Consider the following 19,063-nt stretch of genomic DNA (forward strand, 5'->3'; position numbering starts at 1 on the left):
AAGAGCGAGAGAGGAAGTTTACAGAAGCCAAAATCAGAAGACTGCCTTCAACTAATACTGAAGAAATCTTCACACATTCTTGAAGTCCAGTCAAGTGATTCTACGTGTTTCTACGTGTTTCTATATAAAAGTGTAGCTGTATTTAGAGCTGTTACATTTTCCTCGGCCTGAAGGAATTTCCATTTATTTGCTGTGGTACTTTTTTTCTTTAGCAGGACCATCACACACTGTGATTTAGCCCTGTGCCTACAACAGATTAGAAATTTTAGTAGGGAAAAATCACCTGATGTTGACCTTATTCAGCTCCCTCTGCTCAATCAGGTTTGTGTGCGGGGGCTGAACCAGATGAAGTTTCAGAGGTGCAATTGGAGAATATTCCCTCATCTATTGCACATGCCAGACAGGTTAGTACCAGTTTAAAAAATACTACAAAGGAAGCCTGAGCATTCTCAGAATTTGAAGACATCAAGGATAATTGAAGGGATTCCAGAAAACCCAGTTTCATCAAGACAGAGCAGGCATCATAGGGACTTATATGTGTTTTTGTTTTATTTGACTTGGAATTTTTTTTTTTTTTTTTAATTAAAAGGCTAGTAGGGAGCCCTTGAAGACTCTCTCTAAGATCACGGAATATGAAAGTAAAAATCAGAGTTTATACTATTCCTGACTTGTATAAATTGCCTGAGGAAGGCGAGGTTTTTTATGCATTAGGAGACAGGAATAATAGTAATAATAATGTTTCTTGAGAGTTTACTCTGTACCAGGCATGCTTTACATGTTTTACATGTACTAACTCACTGATTCTTATATCAAACTTACGAAGTCAAAACTATTATTATTCTGCTTCTGTCAATGAGAGAACAAGACATAAGAATAAGAAGTAAGTTTTTCAAGAACACACAACTAATAAGGAAGGACTCGTGCTCTTAAACACTAAGAAATACCCCTCTACAAGGAAGAATTATGAAAACAGGAATCTCTCTGGTTATCTGCTGTGCAACATTCAACTCTTTTTTGAGGGGGTGTTATCCAAAATAGTGGATAATCTGTAGAAAACAGCTTTTTTTTCCAAATAATTATCCTCCAATATTAAACACACAGACGCACACATACACACACACACAATTCTACACATCTGAAAGTACTTCTAATCACAAGATTTTAAAGAATTTTACTTTGAATATATTGTCTATTTCCACTGAGAAACAAATGATTTGGATATGGAAACACAAGAAAAGATCACTTTTCCCATCTCATATTTATCTAATTTAATAAATAAAACTAAAAGCAGGTATGTTGATATCCCAGAAAAATTGAGATGATTTAATAGGTAATTTTTCATCAAAAGTCATATATTGGTTTATTTATTCAAATAACAAGTATTCATTTAACAACTACTTTGTTCTAGGCCAGTGTCTATGCACTGGGGATATATAGAAATGAACAAAACAGATTATGTCTCTGACTTTGTGAACTTGAGTTAAAGATGTTACTACTGTTAAATTACTGATGATTTCTCTTGGTTCAAGATATTCTGTATTTATTTATTTACTGTCACTTTTAAGTTCAAGGGTACAAGTGTAAGTTTGTTACATAGGTAAACTTGTGTCATGGAGGTTTGTTGTACAAATATTTCATTACTCAGGAATTAAGCCTAGTACCCATTAGTTATTTTTTTCTGATCTGCTTCCTCCTCACACCCTCTACCTTCTTAAAGGACCCAGTGTGTGTTGTTCCCCCCGTATCCAAACAAATTTACAAAAACAACCTCATAAAAAAGTGGGCAAAGGACATGAACAGACACTTCTCAAAAGAAGACATACGTGCAGCCAACAATCATGTGAAAAAAAACTCAGCATCACTGATTATTAGAGCAATGAAGATCAAAACACAATGAGATACCATTTAACACCAGTCAGAATGACTATTATTACAAAGTGAAAAAATAACAGATGCTGACGAGGTTATAAAGAAAAAGGAGCTCTTATAAACAGTTCATGGGAGTGTAAATTAGTTTAGCCATTGTGGAAGATAGTGTAGCGATTCCTCGAAGACATAAAGACAGAAATACCATTTGACCCAGCAATCCCATTACTTGGTATATACCCAAAGAAGTATAAATCATCCTATTATAAAGACATATGCAGGAATAAGTTCATTGTATCACTATGCACAATAGCAAAGATATGGAATCAACCTAAATGCCCATCAATGACTGACTGGATAAAGACATTCTATATTGTTAGTTTATAAATCTATACATTTCACATGGGAATTATTGGAAAGAATAAAGTTATACTTGCAAGATATGCAAATAGAATTCAAAACAGCAAACCATATAGCTCAACTGGCATAGAGACAAGTTCTTAGCATCATTAGTTCTAGTTTTAGAATCTCCTATAAATACGCACACAGAGGTCAGAATGCAAAGGCTGAATTTGTACTTTTTATTTCTTCTTCCAGGGCGTGCTACATCTTAAGAACTGTCCACTCCAACACACATCCCAGTGAATAAGCATATCAATCTCATGGCTAACAACATACCTTTGAACGTTTCACAACCAAATTAAATCTCACCTTCCAACGGAACAGAAAGTAGAAGAATGGTGAATTACATGAGCTAGAAATAGGAGTTTGATACATAAGTATTTCAAATAATCAACTAGCAACATGAGATAAAAACACACAACAGCAAAAGTAGGTACTGTAAATTACGATTCTATCTGAAATGTACATATGGTTGGTTAAATCCTCTTCTTATTGAAAATTGCTTAAGACTGGGCACTCTGGCGTCACACTGTGGCACTTGAATAAAGGTTCTACCACTTAACAGCTGGTGATAGGCAAGGGTTACTCTGCCTGGGCTGGAGACCCAGCAGGCTGATTTTCCATACAGACAGCTGACACTTCCTCTCCCCCAAAAAGCAGGCTCATTTGAAAACTAAAATGCAGAAGATATAAAAACTGGCAACAACTGAGTACTCAAGTCAGACATCTGATAAGATGCCAATGAAATGGACAGGGCTGAGGGCCAAGAATCCCCAACACCATATGACAACAAACATGAGACTTGGGCCCTGGACTCCAGTCACACCAAGGGATGTGTTACTGAGCTCTCTGTCATAATTGCTGCAGTGGAAGATCAGGGATAGAAGCAACAATTCTTGTACATCACAGAACTATAACAGCAACATTTTGACCTTGGCCCCAATCTATCCCAGGGGAAGGTCTGGTGCTTCCCTAACCAGGCAGTTTATAAGCCCCACATCTCAAGACTGGAGCCTGTCCCATGACGGACATTTGCCCACAAGGTCCTTGTACAATTGGTATGGAGAAAATGGCTTACCTGCTGCTACTCTGTCTCTGTAGTTTTTCCTCTCAAAAAAAAAAAAAAAAAAAAAAAAGAATGCTGGTCCAAGCTGGTATGTGTGCTTTCAGGGCATTCACTCTTGATTACTCCACATTAGACTGTCTTGAACAAATTATTAATTCTCTGTGAGCCTCAGTATCCTCTTCATCAAATATGTATAATGACAGTAAACACTTCATTTGGTTTCTGTGAGGATTAAATGAGATAATCTATGTCAAGTATTTATCAGAGCACAGGCATATAGTGAACATTAAAAAATGCTAGCTATGATTATAATTTATTATTTAATTCAACGGGATTTTTCAGTACATATAGGGGATTTTATCATATTTCAAAAAGAAATAAAAAATAAACCTGAGGTCTTTCATTAAGAGACATAGAGAGTCATTGTTCTATAGGCTATGACTCCATCGTTGATGTGGTGAGGTTTATTTGATGACTGAAAGAGTCTGTGTTTCAGATCAGAGAAAAGAAATTTATCAAATAAAAGAAACATAGGCTTATATTGAGAAACAGATTTCTAATTGGTGCCTAGGTATCTGTTTGCACCTTCTTGAAAATGAGCACTCTGGAGGAATGGCATAAAGAAAAAGACAGCTTTAGTGGCTATACTTTTATCTACATAATTATTCATTCATTCATCCATCAGTACATTATCTCCTTTATTCAACAGCTACATTTTGCAAGACACTATGCTAAGACAAGACATAATCAGGTCAATATGGAGAAGTACAAATTGACTTGTCCAAAACTTACTCCCTACATGCTAGTCTCCCAAAGAAGGAGCTTGCTGCCTGCAGATTGCCTGGAAAAATAGCCACAAAAAAAAAAAATGCCTTAAGGCAACCAATTCTAGTAAAGACTGAGATGGCAGATTAAGCCATTTTCAAGCATGTCAAAGAGCTGGAACTCTGAGGCTTAGACATGAACCCACTGATTCTGCCAGAGAATGGGCTTGTGTTCCCTGAACTATTGGAGGTCCAGTTGGCAGAATAGGACTTAGAGACAAAACTATGCCATGCACATAGTTGATGGATCCCAGCTCTCAGTCATGCCAGGGGAAGAGCTGTTGCTTTCCTAATTAGTTTCTTAAAGCCTTCTGGAGGCCAGTACTTGATTTACTCTATCTCTGTGTGCTACCCCAAAGTACAACGGAAAATTATACTCTGTTTCTTATCACAGTGAAATCCATCAATATAATGCTTTTTCATCATTCCTAGTGTGTTAGCTGCCTGATGTTTTGTCCTGGTTTAATCACCACATCTGTGACTTAAGAAGCTCATAATGTAAAAGAGAAGATAAAACACTTACATGGATTAAATTAATAAAAGAGAATTACCTGCCATGGAAAAAGTATGTGCCATGTTTGGAGGGAATAATCTCTGTTCTGTTTAATGACTGACCTCTACCTTCCTTGAGGGTATTTGATAGAAACCAATCCCTGCACCCTCACTATTTCATTGCCAATAACAAGAGGAATGACTTATTTTACAGGACTAATGTATCTACACCATTCACTCATAAAAGGTGAGAGATAGGTTTCACTTCTTAATGCAATTTATTAGCTTTGTAATTATGATTCTCATTCCAGGGGCCACTTTTAGGGTGATAATATTGGCCTAATGTACAGTGCATTTTGGCCTCATGTAGAGAGTATATTTATCAATACAGTCTTACTGATAATAAAGGTGATATTTGAATGTCTAAGGAAGTCAAAACTTCCTTGTCCCCTTCTTAATAGGTTTAGAACTTAGAAAAGACATTTGATCCAATGACTCCTTTAATCACATTTATTTAATTCAGACATGAATTTGAATCCTAGTTGGTTTTGGAAATATTGTGTTCAATCTTGAAATGTCAATGTACTCATTAGCCTATGGCTATAATTCTCTCATTGGATTCTTTGAGGGATTAACTGAGATAATGTGCCTGAATCATATAAGGTATTCAAAAATTCTGCTTGTATGGTGTACATGATGTAAAGAGCAGTCTAGAAAAAGAAACTTGATACAGCTCTGTTTACAATAGCCAAGATTAGGAAGCACCCTAAGTGCCCATCAATAGATGAATAGATAAAGAAAGGGTACTTATACGCAATGGAGTACTATTCAGCCATAAAAAGAATGAGATTCAGTAATTTGCGACAACATGGATGGAACTGGAGGATATTATGTTAACTGAAATAAGCCAGACACAGAAAGACAAACATCATACGTTCTCATTTATCTATTGGATCTACAAATCAAAGCAATTGAACCCATGAAGACAGAGAGTAGAAGGATGGTTACCAGAGGTTGGGAAAGTGGGGTAGGAGGAAGATGTAGGGGGGTAGGAGGAAGATGGGGATGGTTAATGGGTACAAAAAATTAGAATGAATATGGCCTAGTATTTGATAGCACAACAGGGTGACTATAGTCCATAATAATTTAACTGTGTATTTTAAAATGAGAGTATAACTGGATTGTTTGTAACACAAAGGATAAATCCTTGAGAAGGTGGAGACCCCATTTTCCATGATGTGATTGTTACACATTTCATGCCTGTATCAAAACATCTCATATGCCCAGTAAAAATATATACCTCCTATATGCCCACAAAAATTAAAAAAAAAAAAAAATGCCCAGGCGTGGTGGCTCACGCTTGTAATCCCAGCACTTTGGGAGGCCAAGGCAGGCGGATCACAAGGTCAGAAGATCGAGACCATCCTGGCTAACACCGTGAAACCCCATCTCTACTAAAAATACAAAAAATTAGCCGGGCGTTGTGCAGGTGCCTGTAGTCCTAGCTACTCCAGAGGTTGAGGCAGGAGAACAGTGTGAACCCGGGAGGCAGAGCTTGCAGTGAGCCAAGATTGTGCCACTGCACTACGGCCTGGGCGACAGAGCGAGACTCCCTCTCCAAAAGAAAAAAAAATTAAAAGAAAATTTTAAAAATTTTTGAGAGACTAAGGGAGGATTATTGAGTCTCCATATTAAGAACATTTGGGCCAGGCCTGATGACTCACACCTGTAATCCCAGCACTTTGGGAGGCCAAGGTGAGAGGATTGGTTGAGCCCAGGGGTTCGAGACCAGCCTGGGCAATATAGTGAGATCCTGTCTTTATTTTATTTTTATATATATTTTTGTTTCTATCATATATAAAAATTTTTAAAGTAAGATAAAAAAGAATATTTGATCTTTTTTTCAGTTAGCTTAAAATAGGAAACATAAAAAATTTAACAGATGGTCCCCAACAAATTCGAAACTTTTCTGTGTCCTAAGCCCATGACATGCCAGCCAGTTTGACACCACTATTCAGAACTGAGCGCTTGGGTACTGCAGAGAACTATCACAGGAGGACATTTAATAAATTGTGGTGGAAGTCAAACCTCAGTCCATGTCACTCACCTCAACAGGACATTGCTCACCATGTGTCATTTAAAATGCAATTCCCTTTGAATGGACACAGAGCAGTTCTATTACTAGACATGACTGCTTTTACTACTAGCAGTGGTTTAATGATTTTATGTCATTGCAATAATAGAAACATGACATTCAACTGTGACTACAGCTTGTATGAGTCTATTTTTGGAAAGCTGATTTTGCAGAGAACATGGAAATGTGGAGTCTTGGTTCCTGCTTATTTCCCAAAAGCCTTGGCTAGTAACTCTTATACATCACTCCCCTCTACAGACCTTTCATGACTTCCTGAAATGAGTGTAGTGATTTGAAGTACCAAACAATGATTGTTCACAGAAAAAAATCTCTTCTTTAGAAAAGGAGAATTGGGACTGAATTCAATTTTTCCATCAAAAGAAACATCCCTCATGGAGTATTTCAATACCTGAGTCCTCACTCGCGACAGGGAAGAAGCAAGCAAACAGCAACAACAAAGATAACCGAAATAAGACATTCTTTCTCAGTAGAGGACACTGCCATCTACCTTTTACAGACAAATCTGAAGCTAAGAGACATAAACTCCCCCAATGTCCTCTCTTCACACGTAGACACTTATCACTGTCAGTACTCAGAGTTCAACTTCTTTCTAATCTCAGAACAAGTGCTTTTTCTTTTGCTTACAGCTAACCCTTTCATCTGTGTTCTTGATTCCAACCCCTCCTGTCTTTTCTAAGACCTCGATCCATCAGTACTCTACCTTTGTTCCTGTATTTTCACCTCTCCCCTTGCTACTGGCTACTGGTCCTTTCAGGCTGTTCACATACTAAAATCCTTACCATTACATACACACACACACCCTTCTGTCTACATCTAGTCGCTGACCTATTTCCCTCCACAATCAAACTACTTAAAATAGTCCACATTTGCAGTCTCCCATTTTAAAATTGCCTGTTTTCTCTTGTCCATCTATAAATACGTACATGATTTTTCCTTGTATCCTTATTTCAAACAGTGCACTACAAGCATTGGTTATTTGTCCTTCCTTCCTTTCAACCCATACTCACAGTCCTCTGCTTGCATCTTTCTGGCCAGACTGCTCAAGTAAAATTCATCAATAACCTCCTAACAGTTAAAGACGATGGCCAGGACCAGTAATTTAACCGTTACCAGCATGTGAAACAAAAGACACCTCCTTCCCCTTTTGAAAAATATTGCTCTCTTTTGGTTTCATGTTGCTGCTTCTTTATTCCTCCCACTTACCATATATTGGACACATATTTTCCCCAAGTTCTATGTCATCAATACAGTTAAAATAGTTACAATAACCCTAAAAAGGTAGGGAATATTGCAATATTGTATACATTTAAGATCAAGCAGGTAGAACCTAAAGAAATTGAATCTTTACCTAAGTTACATAGTAAGTACAATATATGAGGTAAGAACCCAGTTTTGTCTGATACCAATGTACATTTTTTAACATATTATGATAATTACATATTCCAAAAGTACAGAAATATACCAAACAGTTGCAACTAACAAAACCCACCTACTCGAAGATTTAACAAATACTTACATTTTGCCTTTATTTTTGGTTTTCAGAGACAGGGTCTTGCTCTGCGACCCAGGATGCAGTGGTACAATCATGCTCACTGCAGCCTCAAACTCCTGTACTCAAGGGATCCTCCCACCTCGGCTTCCCAAGTAGCTGAGACTATAGCCACGTGTCTCTACCCTGGCCTTTGCTTTATTAGCCTCAGAAATTTTTTTCTTTCCAGAATTGATATGGTTTAAATAATTGAAGCCCGCATTGCATTCCTTCCCAAGTTTTCTACCTTTCTCATCAGAGAGAAAGCCATTTTTCTTTAGTTGGTATGTATCCTTTACTTTCCAAAGTTTTTCTACTATTGGATTGATACAGTCTTTTTGATTCCTGTCTTCCTTTCATTTTCCTGTCTGAATATTTTACATTCATTTTCTGTTTGTGTGCATTTATACATTTTTAACATGTATACTTAACAGTTTATAGATACTATTTCTAATCTTCTCTCCAACCAAATAGGGCATTTGAATGTATTCACACTGAACTTCTTCCTCCAATTTACCACATTAATTTATCTTGCTTTTGCCCTGTAAAATACCACGCCTGAAACGACCAAAAAATTTAGTAGCATACATTCTATCAGTCTGTCTGTGTCTATCTATGTTATTTTTCACAGCAAACCTTACTTACATGTACCTACATGTATATGAAAGTGTTTTTTTATCATCTCACTCTTTTCGTTGGAGTTTCAGTTTTCTCTTACTTTCATTCTCATATAGATAGATCGATAGATCGATCAATTGATAGGTAGACAGACAGACAGACAGTCTATAAAGTCTAATTCTCACTATTTTTATGGGATTTTTTTTCCCCATTTGGATTCACCCCTGAATTGAAGTTTGGCTAAATGTAGAATTTTAGGTAAACAATTATTTTCCATCCACTCTTTAAAGTTTCATTCTGTTGGGGCATCTGGTCTCCATCATGGCTGTGAGACATCTTCTGTCATTCTAATTTCCATTCCTTTGATTGCAATAGCTATCTCATTCTTGATTGCTTTCAATATGTTTTCTGTTTGTGTGAGTTTGGAAATTTCACTGCAATAGAACTAGGTGAACATTTGCTTTTAATTCAACAATGTGTGGATGTAGTACTCATTCTGAAGATTGATATTGTTTTTTTTATTTCAGGCAAATAACAAACTAGTGTATCATTCTTTTCTTTCTATCCTCCTTGTCTATAATTCCTCTCATGTTTTCTGTGGTATGTCATTTTGTCTTAAATCTTCACATCAACGCTGCATGTCTGGTTAATCAGATCTATTTGCAAGTCACTAATGCTTGTTTACACTTAACTACATCTTAACAAATGTATTTGTTCACAAAATCATACAGCATATAGCTCCACTGTTCAATATTGGAGTCCTTCTCCAAGTCTGATATGTGTGGTAATTTTTTTCTCTTATTTATTTGAACTTTCAAACACATTCATTTTAATGTCCTCTCTGGACAATTCTATTATCTCTAGTTATGGGGGTATAAATTCTCCTATTTGCTGCATTTTCTGACTTTCCATTATGAATTCCCATTGGGTATTTAAATATTTCACTCTTAAGTCACCTTCATGGGGGTCATTATGGAAAAATTGTGCTCCCCAAAATTCATATGGTGAAGGCCCAACCTCTTAGGTGACTGTATTTGGAGATCAGGTCTCTGGTGTCTTTGTAAGAAAAGGAAGAAACCCCAACAATGCGCACACATAGAGACAAGGCCATGTGAGGATGTAGAAAGAAGGAGGCTATCTGCAAGCCAAGAAGAGGGTGCTTACCAAAACCAACATGGTTGGCATTTGGATCTTAGACTTCTAGTTCCAGAACTGTGAGAAAATAACTTTCTGTTGTTCGAGCTAACCAGTGTATGGTAGTCTCTTATGGTAGCCCAAGCCAACTAATATAGGAGCATTTCAGGAGCCCCAGTCTATAGCAATGATCACCGTGTGTCATTTCATATTCACCTCTTCACTGTTGTCCTCAGTTTCACTGATTTCGTATTAGGTTTTTGTGAATTTCTCAACTTGCTCTTCTCATCCTACATACAAATTCAGAACTCACAGGTTTCCTTAAAGGTGTCTCGTACGGCCAATTTCTCAAAAACGATTCATTTTAAATGATGGCTGGTGGTCAGAATTTTTCTAGTTCTAATATCAAAGGCATAGCAGAATGATCTCCTGTCTCAATGATTTTCTGCAGGTAGTACAGATCCAGTCACCTTCTACCTGCACTCACCTCTGAGGGCATTAAAATGTCACACCTAGCATTTAATGACTGCTTCCCCCTGAGAACTCTGATGTTTTGTGCCTTTGATTACTGATCTTACCTTGAATTTCTTCTTCACTGCAGCATCTAAAAGCTCTCTTTTCTTATTTTTTACCACGTACAAGCATTTCTAAAATATTTCTTTCATAATTTAACTGATTAGATAAGTAGAATTTTTCTATATTGCCTTAATTTTAAAATACCAGATGTCCCTTTTGCTCTATTTCATTATGCCATTGTTCTTGTCCTCATTGTATCTCTGACTATATATTCTGACAAGTAAAAGTTGTTTTCTCTTTCTCTACTTGACAATGAAATATTGGTATTTTCAGAGGACTGGTCTTCTCTTTTAATGGTCTTCTTGAAAAACCTATTCTACGTCCAGTGTTTCAAGTAACTCATTTTTGAACATTTTTGTTTATACATCCAATGTGAACTTGTTTTTTGGGGTTACAGAACTGCAGGACCACCATTAGCTTAAACTCAGAATGTGTAGAAGAGAAGTCGTGATTTTCCCAAATAATCCCTCAGAAATTTGTACCTTGGAATGTGGCACTCTCATCTTTCTGGATAATCAAAGCAGAAAACTAGAAACCATTGATAATGGCTTCCTTTCCTCAACCCCCACCTTCAATGGAGAGGCAAATTCCATTTTCTCAGCCTCCTTTACCTTACCATTATGGATACCTTAAGGATACCATAAGCATCTATCCTTAAGCCCCACTCATATAGAGATATATTAGCCTCTTAGGATTTTTCACTTGCAAGATTTAATTATTAGCCAAATTGACATCCATGCCACTAATCAGTTTTATTGTTTCTCATTTTCTTTTGGCTGCCAGAGGTGTTTTCCTTCTAAGAGTAACTAGTCCATGCTTTTGAATCCATGGATCCTTTTGGTGGATTTTCTTTGCCTATAGGACAAAGTACAAACTCTAGCTTACGAAACTGAATTTTGGTAATTGAGCCTTTGACTACTGGTCTAGACTTATTTTTCATAGGGTTCTATACCACCACTTTGAACTCCAGTTCAATGAAACTGGTTTTAGTGTCATATTTTCATGACTTTTTTCAAGCTTTTGCCTCTCCCTAGAATGATTTCCCCTTGCCCCCTTGAACTCAGCATCACCTTCCCAAATCTGTCATTCTTTTCCAGGGGAAGTTGACAACACCCTCCTTAGTATCTCTACCAGAAATAGTTATCCTTGGTTCCTATTGTAATCTTAACTCCATTGATAAAAAATGTGCGATGTTTTAAGATGGGGTTTCTTAACTTCGATGACATTGATATACTGGATTAGATAATTCTTTGTTGTCTGAGCTGTCCTGTGTATTACTGGATATTTAGCATTTTTGACTCCTAATCACTAAATGTTAGTAGCACTTGTCCCCCATCAGACAGAACAATCAAAAATGCCTTCAGGCATTGTTGAAACGTTCCCTGGGTAAGAGTGGGGATTCCTGGTTGTCAACCACTATTTTAAATTAGGAACCATATTTCAAAAGTCTTGTGTTCAAAGTTACAGCCTGCATTTCAAAATATTAGTTGGCTAAATGAGTACATAATGAATAAAAATATTCTAGTTACCAATAAATAGTATGTGTATGTGAATATATATATCCTCTTCTATCCATTAAATAATTGAAATACAAAATAATTCACTTATGAACTATGCTTTTGAAATACTTAAGAAAGGCAAAGTTCAAATAATATTACATACATGTGTTATCAAGATACACACACACACACACATGTCATAGTGAAAGACTAAATGACAATACACACAGTCAAGCAAGAACAATTAGTAATTTCGTGAGTTGGCTGCCTGTTCACATTTATTTTGCCAAGGCTAATGTTTAGTTAAGTCAACACTTCTGCCAATTTTAAGAGCCTTCATTGAATGAACTTATGTTTTAATTTTAGCAACTTTGCATTTAACCATAAGGAAATATAACCCTCCTGGGCAATTGTCAAAACAAGTGGCTACGTTGACAAAGTGTTCTGGAAGTAAAACCATTGTATTTCTTAATTGCTCTTTCTTTAGACATTTACTTGATAAATGTTTAGAGAACTTTTAGAATGTGGTAAATATTTTAAGGAAATAAGATCTTCCAAAGTATTTTTACCACTACTAGGAAAGATAATTCATGTGTGCAAATAAGCTAAAGAAATTGAGTCAAAAGGTTAAGAAAGTTCAAGTGAAAATGCCATCCTAGTGATTTATAAAAACCGAGAAAAGAATCATAGAAAGACAACATGGAATGTTGGCTTTAGGGGAAAAAATTGTTAATATCAGTATTACTTATAATATTACAAAAAAACCTGAGAAAGTCTTGACATTCAACAGTAGCTGAATAGTTACCATCATTTTAAGATTTTAGTTATAAAAACTCTACAATAATATGAAAAGCTACATAGTCTATGTTTAAATTAACATTAGAAAAAAAATTTGCATTCAATTTGAGTTTGAGCAGGCTTGTATAAAATGCATCACATAAAAACACCTAGAAGAAAATACATGACAATGCTAATGGTTATTTCTAGAATGCATGGCTAATAGGGAAAATATGTCTCTTTCTTTACATATATCAGTAATTTAAATTTATCTTCAATAGCTGTACATTTTTATTCATGCAAATATGATAAGCTAAACACAGATTGTGTTCTTTGACTCCATTCAGGTTTGAGAATATAGAAAAGCTTTCTTTTATTTGTCATATATTTCTATTACTTTTTCAAAACTTTCAGACAGCACAAGGGGAAAAAAGTTTGTGAAATTTTATTTCTAGACTTTGCTATTTTAACAATTTATTAATTAGTTCACAGACTAGTTCTTAGTCCTTAGATTAAGGGGGCAGGAGGGAAACCCCACAGACTCAAAAAAGCACAACTGTGTACCACCTGGTAGGATCATAGCCTTCTCCAAAAGCCTTTTTTTTTTTTTTTTTTTTTAAGGAAAACACTGGGAAAGAGCAGGGAAAGAGCAGGGAAGTCAGAAATGCAGATGTGCAGAAATGCACAAGCACACAAAATGTCCTGTATTTGTCCCCAGATACTTCTCCTATATTACGTCATTAATATATCCTAAGGCTCATACCTCTTTGTCTTATACCTGACAAGCTAAAGCCTATTACCTCATATCTGAACCATATCTAATGCATTTCCAAATCTGTCCAGTGCTAAAGAACTGTAATTTTTAGAAAAAAAATTTTTTAATTGACAAATGAAATTGTGTGTATTTATCATGTACAGTATATTGTTTTGAAATATGCATACATTGTGAATTGGCTAAACTGAGCTAATCATCATATGACATTATCTCATATACTTATCATTTTTGGTGAGAACACTTAAAATATTAGGCAGCTATATTCTCTTAGCAATGTTCAGGAATATGTTATTATTAACTATAATCATTATGTTGTACAATAGATCTCTTTAACTTGTTCCTCCTAACTGAAATCTTGTATTCTTTGACCAATATCAAGAACTTTCCATGCTAGATACAATATTAAAATGAATTTCAGGTAAAATAAAGGATGAAAAGTGTTAGAACACTAATATCCATGCCTGATTTGGCAAATCTCTGGTAGAACGGTGAGATGGATGAAAAGATTAGTTCTTAGAATCATAATCTGAATGGATGGATTCTTTTGCCCTATGTGGCTTTGAAGAGAAAGCTCAAGAATATGAGGCCATCTGATAATTATTTCTCCAACAACTCAGTGAGGGAGGGACTATGGGTAGTTGCATTTTCTAAATGAGAAAATTGAAGTTCTGAGAAGAGAGTAATTTGTCCAAGGTTAAATATTCATAACTCGTAAATAGTGAAGGTGGACTATGAACTCCAGTCATCTAACACCAGCACCATGGTTTTAATCACTATGGTATAACACCCTCTATACAAAGCTCATATGATTGCAAAGGGTCAGAGCCTGGAGACTCCAAAAATCTGTCAGGAGGACTATAATAACCTAAATAGGTGAAGGATCAGAACTCAGGAAGATATAAAATGGAAGGGTTCTATAAACGTGGGGATAAAAAATGAGGACTCCAAGGTAAAGTGTAAGAACAGATCTGAAATATTCACCTACTCCTTTTTTACTACCCCCAAGTCAGTGAATGGGGTAGGTGGGTCAATTTCATTTAAACACTCATAAAATCAATACAAATTTGCATATGCATTAAAAAATGTCAAAAGAGAAATACGTTGGCAATGGGGATAATACAGAAGACATTAAAAAATGCAACAATTTGAGATTCCATTGACTTATCTACTCTCACTTCTATACTCATTTTGATTCTTTCCATTTGCATAGTTACTTTGATCTATATTATATTCAGGTCATTTCTAAGATAAACCAGTTCACCTGGGTGAAGCAGTATTCTGTGTTTGTTTTGTTGTTACCTCTGTGGTCTTGGGCACTGTGATCGAAATTGTTGTAGATGATGACTTAGTAAGCAAGCAACATTAAAAATTATAAATGTGAAATCTGCCAAGTTGAAATAGTTGTAGTCTCTCTCTCCCTCTATCCTTTACAAGTAACTCATCAAAAAGCACTCATCTATGTAACAATCAATATACCTGAAAATTTTATTGCAAATTGTTATACAGTTTTTTAAAAGGTAGGAATGTAGGCCATATAAACAAAAGCTTAAATCCCTTTTCTTCCATGAAATCTTCAGCATCTCTGGAGTCTATAACTGATGTCATCTGTACTTGGATAATTTGCCTCATCTCTGTCTTATATGGGACTTATATGTATGCATGTTCTGCCTCCCAGGGCAGTTCTTATATATTCAAGTGGCATCTTTTATTCTTTCAATTCAGCCTCCTTGACAGCTGAATGCAAGAGTGATGAGGCAGATACTCCAGCTGTCCATCATATAAACATTCTCCCTTTGTGCTTTCCTAATAGAATCTAGAATTGGTGTGCTAATGGGCCCAGCTACATTTTTCAGGCTCCCCTAGAGGTAGAAATGGTTATGTAATTAAGTTCCAACCAATGGAACATACAGCAAATTTTCTTGGTGAAGCTTCTGGGGAAACACTTAAAAAAAAGTGAGGACTCGTTAAGTTTGCATGTGATTTTTACCACCTACCATTCTACTACCTTCTTCCTGAAATAGACCAATTAGCGCTTCACCTTCCCTCTAGTGACCATGAATTGATCTCAAGTATAGAACCTCTGAACTAAGAATGTCAGAGCAAAAAGAAAGTGCTTGAATCTCTATCAGACCAGCCTGAGATGAACCTCTTCAGGAGGAGTTCAACCACTTTTTGTTTAGCTAATCCTTAAATCTCTGTTTCTCATAGCCAAACAGAATTTTAACTGATGAGACAAATATATGGTGAGATAATCATACCAAAATAACAGTAACAAAACCAAGTCTAAGGCCAGGCGCCGTGGCTCACACCTGTAATCCCAGCACTTTGGGAGGCCGAGACGGACGGATCATGAGGTCAGGAGATCGAGACCATCCTGGCTAACACAGTGAAACCCTGTCTCTACTAAAAATACAAAAAAACTAGCCGGGTGTAGTGGCGGGCGCCTGTAGTCCCAGCTACTCGGGAGGCTGAGGCAGGAGAATGGCGTGAACCGCAGAGGCGGAGCTTGCAGTGAGCTGAGATCTGGCCACTGCACTCCAGCCTGGGCGACAGAGCAAGACTCCCTCAAAAAAAAAAAATCCAAATCTAAGACCATCTGTTGCACTTATATATCACTAAGCTGTGGACTTCCCAAGAGCCACATGAAAAAGGATTTGTGAAAGTTTATAATGCTCTGAGGAAAAAAAAAAAAAAAAGAAGTCCAAATCTATATATAGTGAAATTTATTCCAGTCATTATAATTGGAAAAAAAAAAACCTATTTCACAGGTTTTTGTGTAGGGGGAGCAAGTGATATCTTGACTGGCCAATTTTGGTAATTTTTTGATGATACAAATTCCTATGCTTATTTCTTCTGGCGATCTTTGAAAAAAGAAAAATTTTCAATTCTCCAGTAGGACTGTGAGAATATTTCTATGGAAAAGGCAAACTCACATTGTTTTCTAGCGGTATGACCTGATTTAGAAGTATAAGTTAAAGAATATAGAAGAAAAAATAGTTTGCGTGAGAATTTTACACTCTTCAAAATGAATCATTGTAGTCTAGCTGCACACAAAAGCTAAATGCCCACAAATGCGATATTAGCATTGTTGTAAAGTGCCTGAAAGGCAGGCACAATTTTGGTAAACAAGAGGCAAAGCACATGCTTTCTATTTTGGGGATGAAGTGGAAACTATATACGTTGAGGTATAAAAACTACGGTGCTTGCTCATAAAGAGGACCACCTATGTACACCCCAGATGAACCTAAAATGTTTCTAAAAGTAGAACTAACACTTATTAACCTGCAGTTTGGAGTTTACTCAAATGCTTTAACAAGAAATAGAATCAAAGAGATCAGCATTATAAAAACTAGAGAAAATGATTTTGATCTAGATTATTTTGAAAGCAGGTGTTACTGTTTTCTCACCTTGACCACCAAAGAAAAAAAAAAGTATTCAGCTTATGTATACCAACTTAAGCATCTGTCATTGCCAGCTCAGAGTAGTATTTACGAATTAATGCCCAGGTATAGGATACTAAAATAAGAAACAAAGGAATGTCAACTGTGAATCCGAATGATATCCTGCTAGTTAAGAAAAGGAGATTTTTTGCAAAGAAAAGGAGTTCTCTCTTAAATATGGAAAACAAGGGAATTCAGAATAGAAAAGCTGACAGAGATGGGGCAGCCTTAATTTACATGTCAGCTGTAATATCTGCCTTACAAGACTATTTACTGGGTAACTGGATGACATTCCTTAAAACTAGTTACCGTAGCAACTGCCACATGACACATGTGGCTCCAAGACAGAGAACATCTTCCTGCAAGAAACAAAAGCACCATCAATGTCTCAGAGGAACGTTACCATTTTGAGTAATGCTGATGTTGTGAAGGAAAGGTGTTAACCCCAATTCACTGTGATTTTTTCCCTTTAATTTCTAGATCCTGGTAGAGTGTCAACAGTGCTTTCAATTTTTTTCACTCCTATTTATCACTTCTCGGTCTTTCTAAAATGTTAATTACCTAAATATTAGCTTTTGGTTAAAGCCGCTGTAAAGCTTCCCACAAATAAAACCTACCTTCACAATTTCATTAAAAATATCTTTTCAAGACTTTTATTTTCTTACCTCTGTTTCTTTGCTACTGCATTTTTTTCACCTTGAGTACCCATCTTTAACTCCAAGTATATACACAACCCCAGCCACTCATAGCTTAGCTCAACTGTCACTCTTTCCCTAACAAAATTCCCATTTCCTATGAACAAATGTTAAACTCTGCTACTTTTCTACTTCTTCAATTTTTCTAATTTCCATCCTATTTTAAGCAGTGTATTAAATATATTAATGTGCTCCTTAGGGATCTTTTCTCCATTATTTACTCCACTGAATTCTGCGTAGTTCTTTATTGCAATTTGGCTAATGGATTATTATATTGAGTTTACGACATCTATTTACCTCTTTAGGCTACTCAGAGAGTAGAAACATCTTTTCATATCTGTGTCTGAGTGCTTGAAACATACAGGTGTCAATGAGTGTTATTTGACCTATATTTAGTAATAATTAAAATAACATCTCATAATTGACACTAACTCATTCCAACTTCACAAGAACTGTGAGATAGTTACTATTAATACTTGTATTTGCTGATGAAGATACTCAGCTTTCGAGAGGTCAAGCTACCGTTCTTAGATACACAACTATTATATTAACTTGTAGATCAGGATTTAAAACTTGAGCTGCAAAAGGAACTCAAGCTTCAGCTGCTAGGTACAGATCCTCCTTTGCTTGTGAGATAACAAATTAAGAACGGTTAACTTATGTATTTTGAACATGGGACAGTATGTAGACATGAAACAGATTTGTCATGACACAAAGCCTCAGCTGTAACAAATTAAATCAACACCCAGGACCTTTGTCTCTACATGCCTCTTTACTATCATTATATAAAGATCCAGTGTCAGGTAATAAGAACAAACAAATAATAGCATTCAACTATATGATCTTGGACAAAGCTTATCTTTCCTCCAGGCCATTTCCTTACTTATAAAACAGAAGACTTAGATTACAGGATCTCAGAGATTGCTTACTGGAATTGAATCTAAGATGCAGTATGCTCCTTTCCCATATTATGTATTTTTAGGTTTAGAAAGGCCATGTATTTCTATTCTGATAGAAAGTCCTAGGAAAGGGTTCTTCGTTAAAGTCCTCCACAGTATTGGCCGGGTGTGGTGGCTCAGACCTGTAATCCCAGCACTTTGGGAGGCCGAGGCAGGCAGATCACGAGGTCAGGAGATGTGACCGTCCTGGCCAACATGGTGAAACTCCATCTTGACTTAACAAAAAAAAATACAAAAAATTAGCTGGTCGTGGTAGT

At 36.2% G+C, this 19,063-nt stretch overlaps 1 protein-coding gene across 11 annotated transcripts in view; it reads right to left on the minus strand.

The window, feature by feature from the left end:
* LRRC4C (leucine rich repeat containing 4C) overlaps window positions 1–19,063 on the minus strand; it is a 1,317,608-nt gene that overhangs the window by 1,071,681 nt on the left and 226,864 nt on the right. For 10 of the 11 annotated variants that reach the window (XM_017948470.3, XM_021926805.2, XM_021926804.2 and 7 more), the window contains exon 2: window positions 3,347–3,556. The exons of the other annotated variant lie outside the window; for it this stretch is intronic. The gene's annotated coding sequence lies outside the window, so the exon portion shown is untranslated. The remainder of the gene's footprint in view (window positions 1–3,346; window positions 3,557–19,063) is intronic. 11 annotated transcript variants of the gene reach the window in all.

This window comes from Papio anubis, chromosome 12 (assembly GCF_008728515.1).
Source record: "Papio anubis isolate 15944 chromosome 12, Panubis1.0, whole genome shotgun sequence".
Classification (NCBI taxonomy): domain Eukaryota; kingdom Metazoa; phylum Chordata; class Mammalia; order Primates; family Cercopithecidae; genus Papio; species Papio anubis.